This window comes from Miniopterus natalensis, chromosome 2 (assembly GCF_054644295.1).
Source record: "Miniopterus natalensis isolate mMinNat1 chromosome 2, mMinNat1.hap1, whole genome shotgun sequence".
In the NCBI taxonomy this organism is placed as follows: Eukaryota; Metazoa; Chordata; class Mammalia; order Chiroptera; family Miniopteridae; genus Miniopterus; species Miniopterus natalensis.
Genome location: NC_142082.1, coordinates 102925075 through 102952786, shown reverse-complemented (window position 1 = coordinate 102952786; position 27712 = coordinate 102925075). Strand labels below are relative to the sequence as shown.

Sequence of the window (27712 nt, the reverse complement as noted above, 5' to 3'; positions counted from 1 at the left end):
AGTCTCTAAGATTTTTCTTTAGATTCACATTTTCACCGCTGTAGATCGTCCAGCACAGAATGTTAAAGTGTTTGCCTGTGAACATGTGGAGCTCCTTGGAAGTCTCATGGGCATATTAAATTGAACATATACCACTTCCCCATGTGCTCTCCTTCGTGACAAATGACACCACCATTTATCCAGTTATGGAGCCCAGAAATTTGGTGCAGTCTCCCACAGCCCACATCTACTCCAGGAAATTCTGCTGACTCTACTTTAGAATTTAGTCCTAAATATAACCATTTCTCACCATCTGTCTCTATAATTAAATCTCTGGTCCATGCCACCATCATCATTCAGCTGGAGTCTGCATTGGTCTCCTGTCTTGCTCCCTTCCCCAAAAACGTTTATTCTCTAGTGTGTAGCCAGATTGATCCTTTTATGATTTAATCAGATCATTTAATATTTATGTTCAAATACAAACTTGGCATTTTAATCCTACTTAGAATATATAGTCTAAAATGTATCATGGGTAAAGATCCTACATGATCAGGCCCTAGGGACTAAACTGGCCTATCCTGCCAGTCTCCTTGACTTGCACTCTAAGCATCCTGGCCTCTTTGCTACTTTTCAGACACATCAGACACTTCACTCTCCCGGGCCTTTGCACTCGCTCTCCTTTCCTTCATGGATGCTCCAACTGGGCTTGCTCTCTCATTTCAGTCAATTATCTGCTCAATGTCACCTCTTCAGAAGGACCCACCTTGACTCCCACATCTAAAATTGGACTCTTTGGTTACTCTCTGTGCTCTTAGCCTTTATTTCTCTTTATTTAATACGTTGTAGATGCATTTGTTTGTTATCTGCCCTCTTGATTAGATTGCAGGCTCCATGAGATAGGCATTGGGTTTTGCTTACTGTTTCTGCTACAGAAAATAAATATTTGTTAAGTGGTGAGATAATTTAGTTTGGATTTAGAGAGTTGGAGAAGTATGTGGGACCTCCAGGTGGATTTGTTTAATTAACAGCTAGAAATGGGCTCACATCTGCAGGAGAGGCCTGGGACCGAGGTGAGCTTGGGAAAGGATGCCACAACCTCTGGTGAACGTGCAGCACAGGGAGGGAGCTGAAAAAATGGGACTGTGGGGAACCTCACATGTAAGGGATGGGCAGAGGGGGCCACCTGTGTGGAAAGAAAAGAAATAAGCATCAACTGTGAGGATAACTGGGCCCAGGGATTCCTAGAAGCCCAAGTAGGGATTTTGCTCGAGTGAGGGATGCATTCTGAGGCCAAATGCTACAGAGAGGTTTTGGAGGAACCGGAGTGTGGGCAGCTGGATTTCTGGGAAGAGGTTGTCGTTGAACTCGGGAAGAGCAATTTCAGAGAATGGCAGCAGGAGGCCACTGTGGAGGGTTGAGGGATGAGAGGCGCTTTGAGGATTGCTTGATATGGTATGAGAGACAAGGCAGTAGCTTATGGTAGAGGCTTAATATTGTCTCTCCTTGCTTAAGTGCATATTCCTCCCTAAAATGTACTTTACGAAGTAGGCATTCATTGTGTGTATATCTATACATATACACATACATAATACATATATTATATATACACATATAATATATATTAATTATACACACACACGCACACAAATATACTTGTCTCCTATTTTAATAATAAAATATTTGAATAGACCAGAAAAACTTACCACTGTAAATTTTATTTTATTTCAATTTTTTAAAAAATATATCTTTATTGATTTCAGAGAGAGGAAAGGAGAGGGAGAGATAGAAACATTAATGATGAGAGAGTCACTGATCAGCTGCCTCCTGCACGCCCCGGACTGGGGATCGAGCCTACAACCCGGGCATGTGCCCTGACCAGGAATCAAACCCCGATCGCCTGGATCCTAGGTTGATGCTCAACCGCTGAGCCACGCCCGGCCAGGCCCACTGTACATTTTATATGCTTTCTCTAAATAGTTTTTAATTGGTGAGCTCTAATGGTGAACTTTACTTCACAAATCCCATGTAATCACAATGGAATAGGAATTGATTCCCACCCCCGCCCCACTCCCACCCCTACCCCCACCCCCAGGATCTAGAAAACAAACTGAGGTTATTTGAGCTCCAGTTTTAGTACCATCTTGATTTCTTTTAATTAAGAATTTAACCTTGCTTTAATATGAAGTGCTTCTTAGTAAAGCCTGAGCTGGTAGTATTTTTAAATTTTTATCTCTTTATTGAAATATTACCTGCATACAGAAAAGTTTATGTTTATTATTATTTTTTAAAATCCTCACCAGAGGATATTTTTTCCATTGCTTTTTTAGAGAGAGCAGAAGGTAGGGAGGGAGGGGGAGAGAGAGAGAGAAACATCAATGTGAGAGAGACACATCGATTGGCTGCCTCCCAAACAATCCTCGACCAGGGCCAGGGATTGAACCTGCAACCGAGGTACGTCCCCTTGACTGGGAATCAAACCCGAGACCCTTCGTTCGGAGGGACGACAATGTAACCACTGAGCAACACTGGCCAGGGCATAATTATTTTATTTTTTACTGAGCTACAAATTGCATACTTTAAGTTCACCCTTTTAAAATGTATAGTTTAGGTTTTAATATATTCACCAAGTTATGCAACTGTTACCACTAAGTTCAGAACACTTTCTTCACCCCCCCCAAAGTAACCCCATCCCCTTTAGCAGTCACTTCCCATTTTGGCCTTCACCAACCCCCTAGCAATCACTAACCTCCTTTCTGTCTTTCTGGATTTGCCTATTCTGGACATTTTTAATAAGTGGAATCATGTAATATGTGGCCTTTTGTGTCTGGCTTTAGTTAGCATAATGTTTTCAAGGTTCATTCATGTTGCTGCTTGAATTAGACCACTGTTCCTATATTTATGGCTGGATAATATTCCATTGTATTGATATAACACATTTTGTTTATCCATGCCCATGATTGCTTTTTAATGTTTTCATTTTAAAGTTCTGGGGCTTGGTTTGTGCATAAAGAACTCCATAGGCCTGCACAGAGGTTGTGCTGTCAGCTCAGCCATCACTTGGCACTTGGGGGCCCTTTGCTGATTAACCTCCAGGACCCTTGTGTGTCTCCATGCTTGGGCACTCACAGCCATGGGACAGCTTTGGGGCTCACCTGCATTGCATCGCAAAATAGGATGTTTCTGGGGATCCTAGGATGGAGCAGAAAACCCACACAAAGCCTGTCAGTGGACTTTCTGTCCGTGGGGAATCTTTAGATTTGCATAAATATGAGTGAGCTTTTTCTCCCTGTGTGAACACTGACTACTTTAGTTTGGGGATTTTGCTGGTTCCTAGCAAAATCCTAGAGCTGCATCTGGTCACATATCTGTGAGCTGAAATGGAGCTCCTGGGCAGGTTCATCCAGCTGGGAGCTGGGCTCCTGGGGACCAAGGGGATGTCCCTCTGAACTGCAGCAAGCACTGTAGCCTGCTCATGTCCTTCCTGCCACCTTTTTCTGTGGATGACCTGACCATGTTCACATTTCTCAAAAGGAAGCACTCCCAGAACAATCGCCTCAGGATGCGTAACTAAGTGGACTTGTGGGGATTGGAAAATGTTCTCATGGAACCTAACACCCTTGATTTTTTTTTTTTCTAAATATACACATTTTTCCTCCTCAAGCAGACTAAATGACAGGGATGGTTTGTGATCAGAGTGCTGCAGCACTCATGTTATCTAAAGAAACGCCCAATGTTGGGCTTCCTTGGGGGGGCGCTGGGGCTCCTTGAGTACTGTTTCCGTTTGTCAGGAATCTAAGTGTGTGGAGAATGACTGCTAATTCCCTTTCCTTTTGATCTTACTTGTAGGACTTGAGTTGTTACAAGGGCTGAGTTCTTAAGGTTTGGCCCCACATCCTTCTGTGATTGCATGGAAAAGGGATTTTTCCATATGCTATTCCTTGACTTAGGTGTGTATTGGGAGGGAGAGGAGGAGAGAGTGGTATGGATTTTCTCTGAAAATCTCAGGAGTGTCCTGCAGTTCATATTGTTTCCTTTTTTAAAGCGTTATTTGCATATATGCAAGTAAAGGGCACATGTACTTGATTCTCGTGTCTTGGCTGGAATGCTTGGTTCCACACAGAGCTGTGTCATGTATTAGAAGTCACGTGCTTAGCAGTCGTGAAAGGGGAAGTGTGCTCAGCCCCTGCATCGTGTAAGCCTTTCTCATGTCAGGCTGAGAAGGACTGCATCGGAGGTGGTTAAGATTGGGGATCTTTGTGTCTGAGTTGCTTTGGGGACACTAACCGCAGCATGTCCGTTGTTAGGCCCTGGGCTCGGCACCCGATCAGTGACGAGAGCCACAGGGTTCTTCTAATGGATACTTTCTTATCTACATCAGCTGTCCCATCACAGGGTTAAAATAACTATCCTTTGTTATTATCTCCATAAGTACCAGCCCCCGGCCCGTTCGTTTTGTTGATGACTTGTCTGTGACTTCCAGTGTTCACTGATGTGATAGCGTGGAAGGCAGAGTGCACACGGGCTTACTGCGCGAACACGCTGCTCCTTCCCACACCCATGTGTCTCGCCGGCGGGGACACCTTCCTGCGTTGCTGCCTCTCATCTGGTCTCACTCCTGGGTGAGGGCGGGAGTTTGCAGGGTAAGCTGCCACAGGACCCTTTTTGGATCCTAAATACTCTTCTTGGGACACACATTCTGGGGCACCTTGGAGCTCTTGTGTGTGAATCTGCTGGGGCCTGGGAGAAACTTATTACCGGGAAGCGCCGCAGGAGTTTCTCGCTATAGGAAATCTTTATACAGCAGTTAAGTGATGTGTGATGCGTCTGCTAGGAGAGAAAAACAGCCCAATTTAAGTTTTGTTTTTATCAACATGATCTCTGTATTAGGACTTTTATTTCGGAAGCATCTCACCTCTAGCTTGATGTAGTCCTTCTTTGGTGTGAATGCCACCAGAATTGAGGGCCTACGTTACTGCTTGCTTTCTGTTGGGTTGGACTTTCTGTTCCTTTTGAGCCTCATTTGCACAGTTAATGGATCTTGTGGGTTTTTCCCCACTGAAAACATGCATTTTTTTATTCTATTGAATTGTGTCTCTGCTAGTAAAGAGCTCCGCATAAGGGAAATGTATGGGTTGGAACAAAATTTTATTTGGTCTTCCCCTAAATTATAGGCTAAACTGATCTTATGAAAAGTTTGCACAGTTAAAAAAATCGTGTGTACCTCTTCGGATTAAATTCAAATGGTTTGCTGCATTTTTATTGTGTCGTGGCCGTGAAACTTGATCTTAGCACTAGAGATTTCAAATTTGCCTTAAGACAAGGCTTAATAACTTGACTTGGGGGCAGTTGTGCCCAGGACTTTCTGGTCAGGATCAGAATTAGGCATTTGGTGGATTCAGAACAATATTTTGACCATGTTCACATTGCTGCTAATAATTTTAATAAAAACCTAAACTGTTTACATACTGTTTTTTTCCCCTCTCGGATATAGTTTTGCTAAGGAATCTGATGGGTGTTTTAACAGATCAAAGCCCTATAAAATCAGTTGTCAAAGATTTTGAAGTTGTGGTACCTTCAGGAAATCAGTGTAAATACAATCAATCTGACTGTTTTAAAATGAAACTTTTCCTGGTATTGCCAGAGATTGCATTTAGCATTTATGAACGATACCTGATGGTGGAAACCTCACCATTAAACAGGATTAGAGAGTCAGATATTTTTTAAAGTCAGAATTACAATGAATTTTAAAGAAACTGCATTAAAGGCAGGTCCTGCTTTATCTAAATTCCAAAGAATAGGTAGGGATAGAGGTTGTGGGAGTGTGGACTCTGTTTTGGAGAGAGAGTGAGATCAATTATAAACAAGTGCACACTCTGGAATCTTCATAATTCCCAAAGGATTCTTCACCATTGGTCAACTTCCATTTTAGAACCAGAATACTACATGCTGATGATAAGATAAGCAGCCTTCACTTGTTAATCCAATGCCAAGAAGGCATTAAAAATAAAATATAATAGTAAAGAAAACAACTCTTGCTGTTTTAATCTTCTAATAATTAAATATGTTGATTTTAGAAAACAGGAGAACAGGAACAGGAACAATGGCAAGTCATCTGTATTCTTAAAGCCCAAAGAAGATTACTATTACATTTTGATGTATTGCCTCTTAAAAAGAAATATGATGAGTTTTAATTCTTTGTTTTCATTGATTTGCTATATTTGTTACTTTTCAGAGTCACGATTTTGTTTCAAATCTTCAGTCAGTGTCTGTCTCTAGGATGTCCTGTGATCCTTCGTGGATTTTTCTCTGTGGGACAGTTAAACCCTGAGGGCAGATAAGAAGTGAGGGAAGTTCTAGGTACGAGATTTGCAACCTAGAAAAGTCCAGTAAATATTTAAGAAAGAAGCCCACTTCTAAAAACCTTCTCTAGTTTTCAAAAGAACTTTTAGTATGTTATCACCTTTTTGGGATAGTTTCTGTAGAAGGATTTGCACTTTGTACAAGTAAGCAAAGACAGTAACAGATGAATTAGAAAATGCAGTTTCTCCCAGCTTCAAACCAGGTTGGTTAGCAAATAAAGCCTAGTTTATGCTGGGTTTGTTTTTATTTCTGTTAATTGTCTTATTTCATTATAGTCTTTTTGTGGAAGAATTATTATGCATCTATCAATAAGGAATGATGTGTCACAATTGAAATTAAGTGAGAAAAAAGATAAAATAAAAAGTTAGAAAAATTAAAACATAATCAGAGATCAAAGAAAACACACTGTCTCAGGGCCCTTAAGCAACCAAAGCAAAAAGAAGGCATGATTCATCATGAGAATCTGTGTTCGTTAGAGGAGAAGTCTGCTCAGGAGACACAGCTATTTCTGATGCTGAGTCCAGAATGAATTTCTCCCTAGGAACCCCAGGATGGTGCTGTGATAGGGAACCACAACCTCCACAACCTCCCTGAAGGAAACATAATGACGTATTGCATGGAACTTGTCAGTCAGCAGGCTCTCCGGGTGCCGCCTGTGTGCCAGGACCGGGTGGAGGATTCTGGGGCAGTTCTTGGCCACAGCCTGGCTTGGGCACCGTTAGGTGGGCCTGGGTGCTGCCGCAGGGTCTCCCTAGTAAGGAGGCTGCGTTCAGTCTTCTGAGGGGCGGGAGGTGCTTCAGGGTGGGAAAATGACAAAGCGGAGCTTTGGTCACCCCCCTGTTCATTTCCATGCATGTCTTTGTGTGGGGCTATAGAACCTGTTGGTCAGGCCAGTTTATATTAGAAGAATCTTTCTTACTTTGCCATCACATTAAGGGATAAGTTTGCCATTGCCTCTGCCCATCCCTTGCAACTTGACAGGCTTTTATTAATTTTTAAAATTTATTTTATCAAATATATTCTTATTGATTTTTAAAATTTTTATTTTTTTTAAGAGAGAGAGAAACATGGATGTGAGAGAGAAACATCGATCGGCTGCCTCCAGCATGTCCTCTACAGGGGATTCAGCCCACAACCTGGGCTTGTGCCCTGACTGGAAACTGAACCGGTGACCCTCTGGTGCACAGGATGATGCTCAGTCAGCTGAGCCACACTGTCCAGGCCATTGACAGGCTTTTAAAATGTCATATGATTCTAACCTTTCCCCCCATTTGTTTTTGGGTTTCCATTAGAGATGTTTCCCACACATGGCTTTGTTAAATACACTGAGTTTTGGGACTTATATTATGTTTTCTATATAAATGTCAACCAGAAGTCATCTTGCTGAGACATCTTTGCAGTCCGTTAAGTCTGAAGATTAAAATCCAGGGGCCATTGGGTGCGAGGACAACCAGGGAGAGGTTATGTGGGGTACAGATGTCACCCATTTGCCCCCCCTTCTCTTCTCTTCTTCCTCCTCGCCAGAAGATATGTTTTACTGGTTTTAGAGGGGGGATGAGAGAGAGAGAAAGAAACATCCATGTGAGAGAGAAGCATCGATCGGTTGCCTCTAGTATGAGCCCCAACCAGGGATCGAACCCACAGCCCAGGTATGTGCCCTGACTGGGAATTGAACACGCAACCTTTTGGTGCACGGGGTGACACGCCAACCAGCTGAGCCACCCAGCCAGGGCTGCCCCTTCTTAAATGACGTCACGATGGCACCTGCCTCGGGGTAACTGAAATCTGCATGGGGCCTCGGGTGACCGAAGGAGCCCCGGTGTGGTGCGGGGCAGCCTGCGTCTCGGTCGCGCTCCTCTCTTTCGCTGGCTCACAGGCAAGCCAAGGAGGCTTCCCATTGCTTTAGAAATTCTGCAGCATAGCAGGGCATGCCACTGAGCATTAGTTTCCCTCTTTTTCCTTTGCCAGTTCGGTAGGTGTAAGGGTTTTTCGTTGTTTGCTGTTTTCATTAAAAATTGCTCCCCCTCGTCCTATATTACTCCACCATTCTTCATTCATTTCTTGTACTCAGGAGTATGTTTACGCCAGGTAATTAGAACAGGACAGTTTCGGGGTGTAATGTCATTCTCCCAGATTATCACAGGATCCGCCTTGAGCTCCCTTAATACCGAGACGCCTCTGAACGGTGACCGCTGCGTTCGTCTTCACGCGCCGTGTGAAGGTCCGAGCGCCGTGCCTCTGCCCCGCGGCTGCAGGAGGTGCGGCTCCGTGGGGAACAGCAGCACCCACGCCGCTTTCACGCGCGCAGCCTGCGCAGGGCACGGTGGAGGGAGGGTCACAAGAAGCGCAATGTTTTGAGCAGATGGTTAGCCTGCAGCTGGCAAATTCTTCAACCCTGTGCCTTCCAGATAGGGATGATAGGCACTGTAGCTTAAAAGGAAGCAAAAACAGCCTAGGTGATTATCTAGGGAATTCTTTTTCTTTTTGTAAATGTTAGCCAGATGTATTTTAAATGTCAAGAGTCTTGAAATAGCTTTTTTGCAATAAAAATATTGAGACGAAACCTTAAAATGAATTAGATTGTATCTAGACAGCAAGAAACCCAGAAGTTTCATGTGAAAATGGTCTAATAATAACCTGTGGTCTTAGAATAGGTTGTTGACCTCAGTGGGCACCAGAATGAAAACTGTGAGCCCAAAACAATAGGCTCCTTTTTGGGGATCACGCTATTTACATTATTTTAAAATTTCTTTTTCTTCCCTCGAATTTGTTTTCAGACTATTTCCTTTAGTTTAAGTAGCCCGCTGAATTATGTTAGGTGTTTAATTTGCTCTTGCAATTTAGAACAATGGCTGCAAAAGAATAAAAACTGAAAGAAGATGAATTCTGCATTTCATGCAGCTTTTAATTGGTAAAAGTTACAACTGCTGAAAACTGTAGGTGGGGGAAGAATCGAAAGCACTGTTTGTCATGATCTCTTGCTTTTGGCAACTGAATGTTTTTGTCTCAGCCTTACAATTGGAACCGGGACTTGAGCACAGAGCTGACAGTGACTGACACCAGCCCGCGTGATGAGGAGGCAGGTGCTGTCGTCCTGTGACACGCTCCGGGAGCTCTCCTTAACCTGTCTGCTCTTCTCGTGGCCTATCTACTCATTCATTCTTTGAACCTCGCTAGAACTTGGAACTTAGGTTTTTGCAGCCTCCGATACAGATTATGACTCTTTCAGATATACTTTATATAAGTATTATTGGGTGACCAAGAAAACGGCCTTAGTAAACAAATACCCACCGCTAAAATGTCCTGCTTTGTATATATAATTCCCCCCCCAACAATTAGAGTAGATTTTTTCCCCCATAGTTTAATTTCATCCTTTCAATTGTGAGATAGATTGATATTTTTCTTATTGTACTCTGTGTAACAAATGAAACCTACTAAGATTTAGAGTGTTAAGCTATATAGATCATGATTAATCTTAACCTCAGATGGAATTTTATAGCATTCAAAGTCTCCTACTGCTATTCTTGAGATATCCTGAAGGGGAAACATGTGCTTTATTGGATTTTTTTCCACCTTGAGGATTTTGCAAACAATAGAAGCTCTTTCTTATAAAAGAAAGAAGGGATGGTCAGTTAATTTCAGGTAAAGGTAATTTGGAGGGGAGATGACTGCTGTTTCAAGTACAGTTGACCCTTGAATAACATGGGAGTTAGGATCACTGACTCCTGTACAGCTGAAAATCCACCGATAATGTCAGTCCCCCTCCTCTGCACATTCCCAACTGCAGATCAAACCCTGCATATAAGTTGATTTGTTCAGTTCAAACCCGTATTATTCAAGGATCAGCTGTAATGTGAATGAGTCGTACTGTACAATGAGCACATGGGAATACAATTAAAAAAAATCAAAACTGCCTTATACCCTTTAAGATGGCTACTATAAAATTAAAAAACACTCACACACACAGAAAATAGGTGTTGGCCAGCCTGTGGAGAAATTGGAACCCTTGTGCATTGTTGGTGGGAATGTGAAATGGTGCTGCTGCTGTGGAAAACAGTATGGTGCTTCCTCCAAGTATTAAATGTAAAATTATCCTATGACCTAGCAATTCCTCCTACGGGTATATCCCCAAAAGAATTTGTATACACATTCACCATAGCTGAAAGGTAGAGGCAACCAAAGTATTCATCTATGGATAAATAAATGTGATATATGCATACAATAGAATATTATTGAGCCTCAGAAAGGAAGGAAATTCTGATGCGCTGCAACATGGGTGAACCTTGAGGACACTCTGCAAAGTGAAATAAGCTGGATGCAAAAGGACAATTACTGTGTGATTCCACTTATATGAGGTACCTAGAGGAGTCAAATTCATAGAGAGAAAGTAGTGGTTGCCAGAGACTGGGAGAGGGAATAGGGAATTATTGTTTAATGTAGACAGAGTTTCAGTTTTGCAAGATGAAAAGTATTCTGGAGCTTGGCTGCACAACAGTGTGAATGTACCTGACACTACTGTACTGTGCACTTAAAATGGTTAAGAGAAATATTATATGTGTTTTACGCTACTCAAAAATAATGGACCTTATTGTATGTGCTTATACATTATGATTCCATTTAAACAGTAGTTTATGGAATTAACTGAGACTGTAATTCAGTCCCACCATCCAATTTCCTGTCCCCTTTTCCTTTTTAAATGTTTTGCTATTTCACCTTTCTCCTTATAAAATACTGTATTACTTATTTGTTCATTTTCTTTATTGTCTCTTTTTTTCTCCTTGGAGCATAAGCTCCATGAGGACAGAGACTTCTGTCTGTTTTGTTCATTGCTGCAGTTCTAGTGTCTAGAAGGGTGCCCGACACATATTAGGTGATTAGCAATTATCTATTAAGTGGCAGGATGTTGTAAGTAAAATAAAATCACTTAAATGAACAGATGCATTTGGAATAGTTTGTTTTTAAATATCTTTTCTTTTTGAGATTTAATATAAAAGAAAGCATGAAAGCTACAGTACATAGCTCAGTGAAATTTTATATATCTAGATGCCTGTAGCCAACAGCCAGATAAAAACATGGACTATTTTCATTACCCTAGAAGATCCCTCGCACCTCTCTGCAGGCAGTCTCCTCCCTGCCAGGCACACTCATGGTTCTGATTTCTATTACCCATAGATGCACTTGCCTTTGAACGTCATATAAACGGGATTTTACGGGATGTACTTTTTTGTCTGCCTTCTTTCAGCCACCGTGGTATCTGTGATTGAGCTGCAGGACTGCTCCATTGTATGATAGACCCCATTTGTTTATGCACTCAGTTGCTGACGGAAATTGGGATTGTTTCCATTTTTTTGTCTTGCTATTATGAATAAAATTCTTATACATATACCTTTTATGGACATAACTCTTATCTTAGATAAAAGTATGTAGGAGTAGAATTAACTCGATCTTAGGTTAGATGTGTATATTTCTTAACTTTTAGGAGCTGCCAAATTGTTTTTTAAAGTTGTTGAAATAATTTACACTTTCACCAGCAATTGTCTTACATTATGCTAAACATGAGGAGTGTCTTTCTCTTTTTTGAAGCCACACTTGTGGGCATTCCTCTAATGCAGTGATTTTTAACCTATTTCATCTCATGGCACACATAAAGTAATTACTAAAATTTTTTGGCTCACTAAAAAAGATATTTTTGTCAATCTGACCAAAAAATGGGTATAATTTTGATTCAGTCACACTGGACAGCTATTGTTGTGTTGAGTGTTGTCATTTTTTTTAATTTGACAATGAAAGGTGAAAGAGGCCAGTGCCCCTGAGTAAGTAGTCAGGTATTGCATGTTTTAAAAATTCTTGCATCACACCAGTTGAAAATCGCTGCTGTGAGTTAAGCATCTTTTCGTGTGTGTGTTGGTGATTCTGGTATCTTCTTGTGAAGTACCTGTTTAAGTATTTTGCTAATTTTGTTTTAACATTTTGTTATTGTTTTGTATTAATTCTTTATCTTGGATACTATTCTTTTGTCAGATACGTGTATTACAAATATGTTTTTCCAGTCTGCGACTTGCCTATTCCTTTTCCTAATATCTTTTAAAGGAAGTTCTTAATTTTAGTGAAGTCAAATTGATCAAATTTACTTTAAAGGCTTTTATTTTTTGAGTTCTGTTTAAGAAAACTTGGATAATTTTAAAGCCATTAATGCAGTTAACACAATAAAATAAACTCAAATTAGACACTTATTTGAAAGGGAAAAACTTTAAGTTTAAATAACTGCAAAGTTCAAACACATTTTCTTTAGTAAATGATAAAACAGAAACACAAGAACCCCCTTTTGACAGCCTGTTAGGAACATAAATTTTTAAGGTTCAACTTTGTTTTGCTCAGCGTTTAGAAAGAATATGCTCTATTGGCCGGAGTCAGGGGATAATGATTTGAGAGCGAATCGATTGTTTAGCTTGGACTTAGAACCCTTGCCCTCTCTCTCCGTCACAAATTGTTGGGCTTGGAACCCCCCGTTTGCCCCTCAGCTTCCCTTTGTGAGCTCTCTGTTGCATGGTTTTCCTAATGTGCTAACCCAGCGCTGAAGGAAGTAGCAGCTGTGCCCTCACGTGTCATCACAGCACGTCATGATATTTGAGCTTAGCACCTGTTGTGCAGTTCCTATGGCTGGTAAAATTGGAGGGTACTGCGCACTGGAGTTATGTTCTACTGAAATTGTCCCCAAACTTTCTCCAGTGTTGGAGTTCTTCCTTAAAATGCCGTCTTGCAGGGAAGCCCCCTTGCAGTTGTGCCCATGCCCTTGCTAGAGCCCATGTGTCTCCTTTTTAGTGTATGTATCTCTCACCTTTCACCTGCGTAACACCAAGAAAAATGAGGGAAGAATTTCGTTTTAAATATTTTTATGTACCTACTTCTCAGACTGCTGCCCTGTTTTCAGCCCCAAAATAGAGCTTTACTTTATAAACATATTCAAATATTCAAAATATTTTCTGATTTCCTTTTCATTTCTTCTTTTACCCTACAGTTTAGAAGTGTGTTGTTTAATTTTCAAATGTGTGGATATTTTCCAAAGAGCTTTCCATTTCTGGCTTCTGACTTTGGTCAGAGAACATATTTTATATAACTGCAATCCTTTTAAACATGTTGAGACTTTTCATGTAATGTAGTTTGTGGTTTATCTTGTTGAATGGCCCATGTGTTGGGTGGCCTGTTCTGTAACTGTCAGTTGTGTCAAGTTGCTTTATAGTGTTGTTTACCTCTTCTGTATCACTATTGATTTTCTTTCTCCTTGTTTGACCAACTACTAAGAAAGAAATATTGAAGTCTCCATGTACAGTTGTGGCTTTGTCTGTTTCTACTTGCAGATCTGTTAGTTTTGCTTTATATATCTGTTATCAGATGTGTAAATATTTAGGAGTAAGTACTCCTGGTGAATTGACCCCTTTATCATTATGAAATGTGCCGTTTTATCCTGGTGATATTCTTGTTTTCAAATCTGTTTTGTCTGATGTTGGTATCTTTCTTCATTTTATTCACTATGGCAACATCTGCCTCTCAATTGGAGTATTTGGACTATTTACAGTTAATATAGTTATCAATATGGTGGGGTTTAAATCTGTCATCTTGCTACCTGTTTTCTACTTGTTGAATCCTTTTTTGTTCCTTACTGTCCTCTTTTATTGCCTTTTTAAAAAACTACTAATGATATATTTTAGGTGTTCTATTTTATTTCTACTCTGTGCTTATTAACTATAGCTCTTTGTTTTATATTTTTAGTGGTTGTCCCAGTATTTCCTATATGTATCCTTTCATTTGTCACTTTCTACAATCAAATAACAATATAGGATTTTATGTCCAACATAAGAACCTTATTACAGTATTTTTAAATTCATTCCCCTTCTATCTTCTGCACTATTTTACTTTTAAGTATAAATCCCACAGTACATTATAGTTGACCCTTGAACAACATGGGTTTGAGCTGTGTAGATTTTCCCCCAGTAAATGTATTTTTCTTATGATTTTCTTCATAATATTTTCTTTAGCTTACTTTATTGTATGAATATAGTATAAACACATAAAATATACAAAATATGTATTACTTGACTATGTTATTGGTAAGGCTTCTGGTCAACAGTTCTATTAGTAAAGTTTTGGGGGAGTCAGAAGTTACATGTTGATTTTTGACTGTGTGGGGGAAGGGGTTGTGCCCCTAACCCTCCTGTTTTTCAGTGGTCAACTGTATTATATTTACTTATCTGTTAAACAGTTTTTTAAATTTGTGATTCACAAAAGACCCAGAATAGCCAAATTAACCTTGAGAAAGAAGAGCAAACCTAGAAGCACCACAGTACCTCATTTTAACTATACAACAAAGTTATAGTAATCAAAACAGTATAGTATTGGCATAAAAGCAGACACATAGATCAGTGGAACATAGTAAAGAGCCCAGAAATAAACCCACATATATATGGACAATTCATTTACAACAGAGGAGCCAAGAATATACAATGTGGAAAGGATAGTGTCTTCAATAAATGGTGTTGGGAAAACTGGATAGCCACATGCAAAAAAATGAAACTGGACTGCTATCTTATACCATACACAAAAATCAACTCAAAATGGATTAAAGACTTGAATGTAAGACTTAAAACCATAAAACTCATAGAAGGAAACGTAGAGGGATAAGCTCCTAGGCAAAAGAACTTATAAAACTCAATAGCAACTAACAAACAGTCTGATTAAAAAGTGGGCAAAGTATCTGAATAGACATTTAAAATTATTTTATTTTTTAATTACAGTTTATATTCAGTTTTATTTTGTATTAGTTTCAGGTGTAAAGCATATAAGGATTAGATTATCATATACTTGACCAAGTGATCCTCCAATATTTCAAGTACCCACCTGGCACTGTATATAGTTTTACAATATTATTGACTATATTCTTTATGCTATACTTTACATCCCTGTGACTATTTTGTGATCACCAATTTGTACTTCTTAATCCCTTCCCCTTTTTCACCCAGCCCCCCCCAAACCCTTTTCCATCTAGCAACCATCAGTCTGATCTCTGTATCTACCAGTCTGTTTCTATTTTGCTTTTCATTTATTTTGCTTTTTAGATTACACATATAAATGAAATCATATGGTATTTGTGCTTCTCTAACTTGTTTCACTTAGCATAATACCCTCTAGGTCCATCCATGCTGTCACAAATAGTAAGATTTTATTCTTTCTTATGTCAGAGTAATATTCCATTATATATATATATACCACAAGTTTTTGATCCACTTATCTGAATAGACATTTTTTTAAAAGAAGACATACAGATGATCAACAGATACATGAAAAGATGCTCAACATTACTAATCATCAGGGAGATGCAAAAAAATTGCTGTTATAAAAAACACACAGGAAATAACAACTGTTGGCGAGGATGGGGAGGAAAGGAAACCCTCATGCACTTTTGATAGGAATGTAAATTGATGCAGCCACTATGGAGAACAGTATGGAGGTTCCTAAAAAAATTAAAAATAGAACTACCATATTATCCAGCAATTCCACTTCTGGGTATTTATCCACAGAGGGGGAAATAAACCAGGCTCATAGATAGAGAACTTACTGGTGGTTGCCAGAGGAGGTAAGTTGGGGGTGGATGGAACCAGTGAAGGGGGTCAAAAGCTACAAACTTCCAGTTATAAGATAAATAAGTCCTGAAGATGTAATGTACAGCATGATGACTATAGTTAATAATGCTGTATTATATATTTAAATGTTGCCAAGAGTATAGATTTTAAAAGTTCTTATCACAAGAAAAAAATTGTAACTTTGTGGTGTTGGATGTTAACTAAACTTATTATGGTAATTATTTTCCAGTATACACATATATCACATCATTATGTTCTACACCTAAAACTAATAATACAGTGTTATATTTCAATTATAACTCATTTAAAAAAACCCAGAATGTATAAAGGAAATGTTTCATTTACCTACATATTTCAAATTTTAGGCATTCCTTGTTTTGTGTGTGTGTGATCTAAGTATCTGATATTCTTTTCTTCAGCCTAAAGACCTTCTTTTAACTTTTTTTATAATTCATAAATTCTGTCGTATTTTATTTTTCTCTGAAAAAATATTTTTTTCATCTTCATTTTTGAAAGATATTACTTGGTATAGAATTCTAAATTAACTTCTTTTTCTTAAATATATCTTTATTGATTTCAGAGAGAGGAAAGGAGAGGGAGAGAGACAGATAGAAACATCCATGATGAGAGAGTCACTGATCGAGCCCGCAACCCAGGCATGTGCCCCGACTGGGAATCGAACCCCGATCGCCTGGATCCTAGGTCGACGCTCAGCCGCTGAGCCACGCCTGGCTGGGCTAAATTCACAATTTTTTTTAAAGCTCTTTAGAGATATTATTCCATTTTCTTCAGACTTGTAAAGTTCCTGATGAGAAATCTGAAGTAGTTCTTATCTTTGTTCCTCACTTTGTAATATTTGTTCCCCGGCTACTGGTGAGATATTTTTCTTTATTGCTGGCTTTGTCATTGGAATGTGATGTGCCTTGATGTGTTTTTCTTCTTTATTCTGCTTGGTGTTCATTACATTTCTTAACCTTTGAGTTTATAGTTTTCATGACATCTGGAAATATTTCTGTCCTTTCCCTTTTCACCCTCCTGTTTTTTGCCCCAGGGACTCTAATATATGCATCAGACTCCCTTGATATTGCCTCGTAGGTCACTGATGCTCTGTTTATATTGTTTTCTCAGTGCTTCAGGTTGGATAGTTTTTTTCCTGATGTCTTCAAATTCAAGATTATTTTTCCTTTGCAGTGCCTAATCTGCTTTTAATCCCACCCAGTATAATTTTAATTTTAAATATTCTAGTTTTCATTTCTAGAAATTCCATTTGCTTCTTTTTATATGTCTCCTGTTTCTTTTTTATATTTCTCCCCCTCCCTTTAAATCCTTAACACGTCAAATCTACTCACATTAGTCATTTTAACCTCCTTGTTTGGTAATTACACATCTCTTATCTGTTCCCATCATTGAGTTTTTTCCCCTGGTTTTGGATCATTCACTTCATATGAGTTTTCTGTTCTTTTGCATGTCAGGTAGTTTTTTATTTAATGCCATACATTGTGGATTGAGTGTTAGCTTTTGCTAATTCCTGTCAGGAGTTTTGAACTTTGGTCTTTCTTATTTACTTGCAGCTTAGTTTGACCCTACTGAGGCTAGTTTTTAAGCTGTTATGTGTTGGGTCTAGAGTAGCCTTTCCTATAGGTCTGTTTTAGTCCCACAGCTGAGGCATGGTTCCCAATGTAGTTAAGGAGGTCTCTTTGGGTCATGGGAACTCTTAACAATTTCCTGGCTTTGTGTGAACTCTGGAAATTGTTGCTCTTACTGTTCCTTGGTAATTATTATTTCCCTGTCCTTGATGAGGTTCGCCATTTATATGTACAGATTGGAATTGAGCCAAAGATCCGTGGTGGCCCTATGCACATTTCTGGAGCTTATGTTTTGCATAGCTCCCCCTCCTCAGGTCTCGGCCCTGCAGATTCTCAGCACTTCGGGCTCCTCACACTGAGGTCTCTGTCTTCTCAACTTGATGAGACTGCCAGGTTTTATGGAGGGGGAGGTTCCTCCTCATTGCTGTTTTTCCCAGAAATTATTTTCAGGTAGAAAGATGACATAATCATAGGGCCCACCTTGTTTATGTTTCTTCTCTCCAGAGTTACTCTGCTTTACTGCCTGTTGTTTGATATAAAAAAATAATTATTACTCTATTTCATCCAGATTTCTAATTGTTATAGTGGAAGTATGCTTGTCTGGACCTCCTTATGCCCCTTACGGTCTGAAACAGAAATCCCAGTTGGTGTATTTTAAACTGTCAATTTGCGAGGTAAAATAATCTCATTTCAATTTATATTTTCTTAGTTATTGCTGTGTGCTCCTTTGCCTTCTAAGCTAGCTTAGACTTTCTAGTCTTACCATGATACAGTTTGAGGGAGCCAGTTGCTTGGATATCATCTAACTTGGGTTGTTATTACAGTAGTGGAAAGTCACCCCATGCCAAAAACACAGGTATCACGCTGGGTTCAGTTTTCAAAATTCTAATGGAGTTTTAAAAAGGAAGAGGTAGCCTTTTCTCTAAGCAAATATATCTTCATGAATATAAGGAAGTCTGTGGGTTTTAGCTGGAGAACTTGAAAGTAGAAATTTTTACAACGTAGCTCCATGTTAGTCACCAAGAGACCACTGTGACATGGGGAATGGAAAAGTAGGCACCTCCTACGCGTGTACCTCTGGCATCTTTTCACCATTAAGGGCTAAAAGTACAGTAAGAAGATGTTATAACTTTATTCTATAGGTGTTATAAAGTATCTTCATTTTTTCTTTACAAAATAATTCAATTCTATTTAGGTGCTTTTCTCTCCTTATAAACTTACTGGTTTTTATCGTTATGGTATTTTTATGTAAATCAAATATCAGCATAATATACTTGAAAAAAAGGTTGCTGATTGATTTCTGGTCAGGGCACCTGCCTGGGTTGCTGGCTCAATCCTCAGTAAGGGGCATGCAGGAGGCAGCTAATCAATGTTTCTCTAACATCCATGTTTCTCTCTCTCTCCCTCCCCCTTCTTCTCTCTCTAAAATCAATAAAAACATATTTTAAAAAATGATTGCTATCCTATTTAAGTTTGTATTAAGTATGTAGTAGCAATTCACCAGCTATAAAAGCATTTATGGACACAGATGTCTTTAAGATACACTATATTGTTTTAGACATTTTACATTTACAGGAAGACCCCAAAAATATTTAAAACAGCAAATATCTTCTTTAGCTTGATCAATAGATATTAAATTCATATTTAAGGTTGATGCTTAAACATGCAGTTTTGATAAATTAAATGTTAACTTACCAAAACATAATAGGAAACTTTTGAATTAAGAATAACTTTGGACAAAGCATCAGGACCCCTCAGGATGTGTTACACAAACTTATTTTATTGATTTTAGAGAGAGAGAAAAAGAGAAAGAGAGAGGGAGAGAGAAGCATCAATGTGAGAGGCAAACATCAATCGGCTGCCTCCCGTATGTACCCCAGCGGGGGATCGAACCTGCAGCCTACGTATGTGCCCTGACCAGGAATCAAACCAGCAACCTTTTAGGTGCACATAACAATGCTCCAACCAATTGAGCCACCCGGCCAGGGCGTTATACAAACTTTTAATGATTCAAAATGGTAATGTGAACGTGTGTTCTAGTTTGTTAATCTTATTAGAAACAAGAATAAACTAAATATGTGCTTAGCTCTAAGGCAAGACTAAAGTTCTCTTATAAGAAAAGTTTTGATTTTAGTGAAGGACTTTCATATATTCACTTGGATTTCTCTATGGGCATTTTGCTTTCTAAGTCACAGCTGGACGGAGAGTTTGCCAGAGGCTCAGTTATAGCGAGGCGAGTACAGCTTTAGGATGCGGTGATTTGGGTACAGATCTGTCTTCTCTGTTAAATGCTCCTTAAGCTGGTAGTGAAACTACTTTTTCTTCTTTAGATACAAGCTGTAGGTTTAATGGGGGGTGGGAGGGCCATGGGCAATGTCGACAGGTAGGAAGCAGATGAAGGGTCAGATAATTATTAATAATGAAGTTAGAACTGTTAGACCAGTGCTGTCAAATATAAATATAATGTGAGCATATTTATACTTTAATAGTATATTTCATTCAGTATATACCAAATATTGTTTCAACATGTAATAAATATAAAAATTATTAAGACAGTTTATACTTTTTAAGCCCCAACCATCAAAATCTCGTGTATGTTTTACACTCACAGCATATAGCAGTTCTGACTAACCACATTTCACTAGTGGTGTGTGGCTAGGGGCTGCCATCCTGGACAGCATAGTGTTAGTTTCTGGTTGTTCCCTGATCAACATTGTTCTTCCTATTAAAAATTTTTACATGCACACAAATTGCAGTTTAGGTAAAGTGTTTAAAGTTCACAAATACCTATTTTAATGCACTTTGGACAGCTATAATGAAATAATGAGCTTTTGGATATTCATTGCTGTACATACCAGTACTGTAGTCTGGATGTTTGCCCTTGTTTGGGTAATAGGTAGGATCCTTGCCATATAGTTTCTCTCAGTGATGAAAATTTGGGGACAACCTTTAACATAGTAAATATTTTTCAACATTAACTGTGACTACACAATAGGAAAAGAAGAGTTCTTTGGGTTAGTTAATGCAATATGCTAGTCATATTTTGTGTATGTGCAAGGAAAATTTGGGATTCAATTTAGAATTATAAGTTACGTGAACAATATGGCTAGAGGGGAATGGTGGACATGAGGATGGGCCTTGTGATCTGAAACACAAAATTAAGTCTCATAAGTGGATCAGTTAGAAGAATCCCTGGTTGGAATATAAAGTAGGTAAATACAGAGACACTCTTGACAAAAATGACTCTTTTTAAAAATTTTTAAATTTATTGATTGATTTTTAGAGAGGGAGAGAGAAACATTGGTTTGTTGTTCCACTTATTTATGCATTCATTGGATGATTCTTGTATGTGCCCTGACCAGGGATCAAACCTGCAACTTTGGCGTATGGGGACGCATTATAACCAGCTGAGCTACTTGGCCAGGGTGGAAAAAATGACTCTTAATGAAAAGAGGGTTGGGTAAGCTTTGAGGCATTGTAGTAGCTGATGTTTAGATATTTAACAAGTACTCTTGGCCACTATTACTCTGTCATTTGACAACTACAACTATATGAGTTAATGGAATCTAATGAAAATCTTAAAAATTATAGTATCTTTGTTAGCTATGTCTAATACATCTCAGGACAGCATATTAGTGCTTGGGTCAGGAAGATTAAGGGATTTGTTCTTACATTTCAAGAAGTTGGGGATATAATTATGACTTTGGCTTAGACTTGAGTTCATTGTCACATCTGGTATAGTAGCTGTGATGAGATCATTGTATTAACAATGTCAACATCTGGTGTGTGAGGGTTCCTTAGAGTTCATTAGCTTTGTATTTATTGTAAGTCTGAATATTTCACCTAAGGGATCTGCCATGTGATAGCTGTGTACACCCATAACAATGGGATGGTGAGAGAACTGAATTAGTCCAATGTATTACCTAGATTGAGGCTCTGTTGAGGATGAGTTGTTGTATATTTCATGTAGATACATCCTATATTCCCTTCAAGGAATTCTTTATTGGAGGATTGGCTTTAGTAATTTTTATCTCCCTATAAAACATTAAGTTTAGATCATTGACTTTTGACTCTTAAACTTTTGCTTAATATAACTTTTTCAGAACTCTGAGTTATTCTTAGTAGGTGATAGTAAAATTCAAATCAGAAAGTTTTTCTCAGTCACAGTTACTGAGGCCAACTAAGATGCCAACATGCACTATTCTAGCACAATTATTTTCAGATATTATAGTTTTAAAATTTCTTCTCATGGTAAGTTGTTTGACCTAGCTAGCTAGATCATTTGAAACAGGCACAACTTTATTTCAGTGTGGCTGCTTTTTCAGACCCTTTCTTAGTTTCTTTGTTTGTCGTCTTATTCAGCATTTTGCTTCGTGTTGCCAGAACTTTCTGTTGTCCTATTTTCTTGGATTTTTTACCACATTCTGGACACACATATTTGTTTTATGTTCTCTATGGCTTTGATGGCTAATGCATGGTCTCTGCCTATTCCAGAAGTGCAGGTGTGTGCCACAGCTACTCTTCAGAGCATCAGAACTCCCCTGGCCTTCTTGTGTGACTCAAAAACCCTTCTGACTGGGTCGTTGTGTTTACATTAAAAAATTCTTTTGTTTACTCATGCCGATCTTATTATATAGGTTCCTATGCAACTTTTTACTACTATTATGAAACACTTTATAAAATAATAATTTCTAAAATCAATGCATGATGAATGGAATCAGACCAGATCTGAACCTTGGATAGACCACCTGTGAGCTAGGTGAGTTTGGGCAAGTTATTTAACCTCATGGAGCCTAGACTTTCTAATCTGTATAAGGGTGATAGTCCTCTGTCACAAGGTGGTTGTAAATTAAATGTGATTTTGTGTGGAAAGCACCTGGGAGGTGGTGGGTATTAGGAAGTGGAAGTTTAAATTAGCATACAGTCATTAACTAATGTCTTTATCCTGCAATTTTACAATATACCTTTATTTTATTATAAAACTGCAGTTTAATTACTTTTAAAAACCTAAGGTCTCCTTTTAGCATTATAAAATTCTTATTAGGCAAAGTAGGTAATATTGTCTTCTCTCAAATAAAGAAGTCAAATCTCAGAGATTAAGCTTTAAATTATGGGTAAAATGTCATAGGTTTGAGGAAATTAGGAAAATTAAGCTAAAATCCTAGCTCTATTAAAAAAAGGACAAATATCCACTTATGTTTATAATGAGAATTGATAATATGTGTAATATGTTTGATATATACCAGGTGATTAATAAACTTTAGCAACAAAGTGAGATTGCTAAGGCTTCATTCATTGAATCATCAAAAGGCAAGTACCAAATATGTACTGGGCACTAGAGGGAGAGCAGAGAACAGGAAAAACTGAGCTCGTACAGGTTACATTCTAGAGGGGCGTACAGAGAACACATGAACAAATATTTCAAGAGTTATCTCTGCTCCAAAGAAAATAAAGCAGGGTGGAGATTCCAAAAGAAAGAACTACTATATGTAGTCTAGTTAAAGAAGAGCTCTTTGAGGACGTGACATTTGAGCAGAGACCCAAACAACAAGGAATCAGAGCTGTGAAGTTGTAGAAGAGGCTTCCGGCTGAGACTCTTCTCAGCACGAGGACTAGTAATGGCAAGAGCGAGGACCCGAGGTGGGAATGCACTAGACATATTGGGGTTAGAGGAAAAGGCCAGTTGGAAGAGAGCCTTGTAGCCTGTGGTGGGGAGTTTGCTCTCTACTCGAAGTGTAATGGAAAGTTGGGCAGCTTCAAAGAGGTGATTGATCAGATTGGTTTTACATTAAAAAATATGACTCTGGTTCCATGTGGAAAACAGGCTCCTGAGGGGTGAAAGTAGGTGGAGGAAAAGTTAGAAAGCTACTGCAATATCCAGGTGAGGAATGAAAATGGGATGACCTAGGGTAGTAGCGTTTGAGGGGGACAGATGTCGTCAGATTCAGGATCTATTTGAGGGGTAGGGAGTGTAGAAATGATGGGACTTCCTGAGAGACTGGATGTGGGATTGAAAGAGAAATAAAAATATTTGGGAAGTCATTGTGAGGGACGCTGCTGAACTATTTCTACTTCAGGTCAATGATTTTTTTTACCCACACATTTTAAAGACAACAATCCATTTATCCAACCTGAGCACACAGTCTAGTGCCAGACGCCGTAGGGAAGTGAGAGAGTCCTTGACTTCAAGGACCCCGAAGGAGGACTTTCTGAAAGAAGCTCAGTCTCCATAATTCAGAGAGAAGGGGAGCCAACAGAGGAGGAAGTGCTGGAGACAGTATCCGCGGAGGAGGGGGCACAGCAGGTGCTGTTGGCCTTTCTGAATTAGTTCCCCTGCCCTCGGAGGACAGAATGAAGTTTCTCCCCCTCCTCCTCTCCCTCCGTCGTCTTCTTCATCACCACCCATTTAAATTGGGTCTTCAAATATGATACAGTTTTTTACATTCATAAACATATTTTTATTCTTTCTGTACATAATGGCAACGATAAAGCTTAAAGATGCATGTCCTATGAAATATGCAGAAATGAGGAATTTACATAAATAATTTATACTTCAGAAAATTAAAGTTGAAAATATTTTCCACATCATTGGAGTTCCTCATTGGAGTATTTTAAGTCAATCAAGCTTTCTCCCTTAGATTTCAAACTATGCCGTCTCAGCAGAGAATGATAAAATCCAATCAGGAATAAATGATCAGGTTTCTGTTTTTTATTCAGTAGATGAGTAGACATTGTTTCAGTATCTCTCCGGCTGCTCACATGCCTAAGCCTCAACTGCGTAGGCATGAACACCCTAAGATAGTCATAGGGAGAGAGGCATTCCCAGCCGTAACAGAGTTTCTGCGTACACACTGTGGTCAGGGTGACATTTCCAGCTGCCTGCCCAGCTGCCTGGCCTCCCAGGCATGCTCTGTCACCGTACCCGAAGATTGCCTATCTTCCAGCAGACAGACCAGGGTGGACCCTGCAAAGCTTGATGAGGAGCTCTGTTCCAGCCACGGGACTCTCAGTCTTTAGAGCGTGAGAGGTGTGGGCATTTTACATGTTTCTTGACTGGGACCCTGGACCTCGTCGGAAATGGGAGAGAGTGTGGTGAGAGATTAATGCCACCAATGAGAAAGAGAAGACAAAGGTAAGCAGAGAAATGAAACGGGCACCCCTCTTTGCAGGCATGACTCACAAGTGTGTGAGCTGGGAGAGGAGGGGAGGCAGGGTCCCAGCATCGGCCCTGCTGTGCCTGCTGTCTCCCATCTGTGGCTGGAACCACTTTCCTGGTGGCAGGGGTCTGCTTTTGCACTGGGTAGGAGGTGTGTATACGTAGACCGTGAACTGACGGGTGAGACTTGATGCAGCCTAAGGGGCACAGTCACCATCGGGGTGCAGTGCCACGTGGGAGAGTACCTCACCCCTAACTGCAGGTGGGAAAGGGGTGCTTCCCTGGAGTTTTGAAGGATTGGGAAGCGTATCCAAGTGCTGAAGGAAGTAGGATCTACATGTGTCAAACTGCGGAGGAAAAGAGCTTAGTTCCTTCAGGAGCTGCAAGTGGCCCAGTAAGTCTAGACTTTGAGTGATGGCTACAGCAGTAAGCGATGAGGATGACTGGAGGAGAGGTGTTTGAATCTAATTGTGATAGCAATGAATTGGTGGAGGATGTTGGGATTAAAATGATTCCCTCTGTATCTTTTCGGCATTGCTTTTCCTCTTTAAAGATTTTCTTACATTTGAAACTTTCTCACTTCTGTGGGAAGAAACGTGATACGCAAAATGTCAAATCAACAAGAACGTGAGAAAAAGCCATCACACTGGAAAAGTGTATTTTGTGTCAGTGGAGTTGGGAATAAAGGCGAATGAGTTGGCCTCCAGGTTGACTTGTTTAAATCTGCGTGTAATTTTGAAGGTTACATTAAAATTGTTGATGGAAGTAAAGAGTGTTAGGGTCATATGTCTAGTGGGGATAAGCAAAAATAGCAGGCCGATTTGCAGGTGAAACTGGACTGGTGGTTGAAGCAAATGAATTGTGCCCTTTCTCTTGTATGTGACATTTGACTTCCTTGCACTTGGAGTCTTCACTCCCCCATAGGAAAGACACAACTCCAAACAAAACTGAACATTTCTGTTTCCCCCCCCAATTTTCTAGGGGGGTCATATTTATTGTAGATTAAATGTATGGAGTTACATTTTTCTCTGTCCATTTAAGACAGTGATTCATTTGTTGGACACATTAAATGCCTCTGTGCCCCATGCACTGGGGATGCAGAGGTGATTAAAGTAAACAGGGGCCCTGACCTCATGGAAATTGTATGCCAGAAGACAGAAAATGGACAAATACATTTCATGGTGTGGTAAGTGCGATGAAAGAAAAAGCATGGTGTTAGGAAATAACTAACAGGGAATACTGTGGGTGTGGTGGTCAGGGAGTGCTTCAGTGGGGAAGCGATATTTAACCTGAGGCCTGAGAACTAGGAAGGAGGTAGCAAAGCAAAGACCAGGGGAATGGAATTCTAGGTAAAAGGAAAGGCAGGTACTTATCTCCAGAGAGGGAACAGAGCTGATGTCTTTGAGGCTGGGGAGAAGACCACTGTGGGTCGTCTTTAAGAGCAAGGAAGAGATTGATCACTAATGATGCTGGAGAGTTGTGCTGGCTATGAGATCAGATGCAGTGGATCTATATGCCTTTGGCTGAGGTGTTGTGGGTCTTCAAAATACTTAATATGGGCAGACTACAACTTCAGAGAAAACTGCACCTCTCCTAGGATTAACTGTTCAAAGACCTCATTCATGCATTTTGAATTGGCAGTGGGATTTTAAAGTTCATATCCCTAATTTGAGGCTGGTTTTGAGGTCCTGGAAAGATGAAGAATATCCATGCTAGCAGCAGAGGGAGTTCCTACAGAGAAGTCATTGGGCTTATATTTTAAGCCTCAGTGGATCCAGCCCATAGAGAAAAATCCTTTGAATTAAGTGTTTGAGCTGTAGCTTTGCTTTTAGTTTTATATATTAAATATGTTTCCTTAAAAGGAAATTTGTCTTCATTTAATTTACAGGACGAATTTTATCATATCTAAAGTACAAGATGGGTTTCGCGAAACAGAAGCCCAGTTTATATTGCTGTGCTTACTGGAAACAAGGCTTCGAATTACTATGGCTCGACTTTCACCCACCATGCTAGAGTCAACTAGGTTGTAAATAAAGTGCTACCAGCATGTGTCCTTGCTCACACTTATTCCTGGAACTCTCTGCTCTTTCTCTTCACAACCAAATCATACTCACTCTTATAAGCCTACTTCAAATGCTTCCTTCATGAGATTGCCCTGGCTTTTGGCCCTATGTGAGACTAGCAGTCATGTTTGTCCTCTGAATTCCCATATTTCTTGATTTCTATCATTTCTGTTGTTTTTACTAAAACATAAGCTATGCCTTAAACTGTGTACCTTTCCCTTCCCACTAACTGGCAGAATGCCTTGTATCTAGGAGGTGCTCAATAACTGTTTGAATGAATGCAGCCTCCAACAATATTTTAAATCATAAATAGTCCATGGCCTGTTACTTCTATTCCTGTTTTCTCTATCCCTGAAAAGAGAAACCAACACGATTTTGCAGTAATAAGAAATCCTGATCCATCAATGTCACTTTCCTTTTGTGTTTATTTCTTTTGAATTCTTGGGTTGAATGAATCGCAGATGCTATATTTGGAGAGATGTGGTTTGTGCAAAGTGGGGGTCTAGAAAAGGCCTCCAAAATGTGTCTGCCAGGGCTAGAACAATCACATTTTGCATTTATACAGCATTTTTATTGTGTGTGTTTGATTAGGAGAAATAATCAGGCCGAGTGCTTGCCCAGCCGCTGTACTGCTTTGTGCCTGTGTTCTGAAGGATTATGGAACATCTTTATAAATGCCAGGGAGATGCCAGAGTTGAGCTTGAAAAGCTTTTGGGAAGGGAGTGTGTGTGTGTGTGTGTGTGTGTGTGTGTGTGTGTGTGTGTGAGCAAGTACATATGCCTCTTGTCACAAAGCTCTGTGATGATTATATGGTTTTCCTGGAAATTTTTCTGGAGGCAAAGAGAAGACTACCTTTACATACTTTTTGTGCCTTAAAAATTAGGAAAAACATATAGCCAACTTCTAAACACCTATTTTCTAGGAATTTTA

General features: G+C 39.5%; 1 protein-coding gene across 1 annotated transcript in view; it reads left to right on the top strand.

The window, feature by feature from the left end:
* Window positions 1–27712, top strand: part of ATP8A2 (ATPase phospholipid transporting 8A2) — a 510308-nt gene that overhangs the window by 30102 nt on the left and 452494 nt on the right. The gene's annotated exons all lie outside the window — the stretch shown is intronic.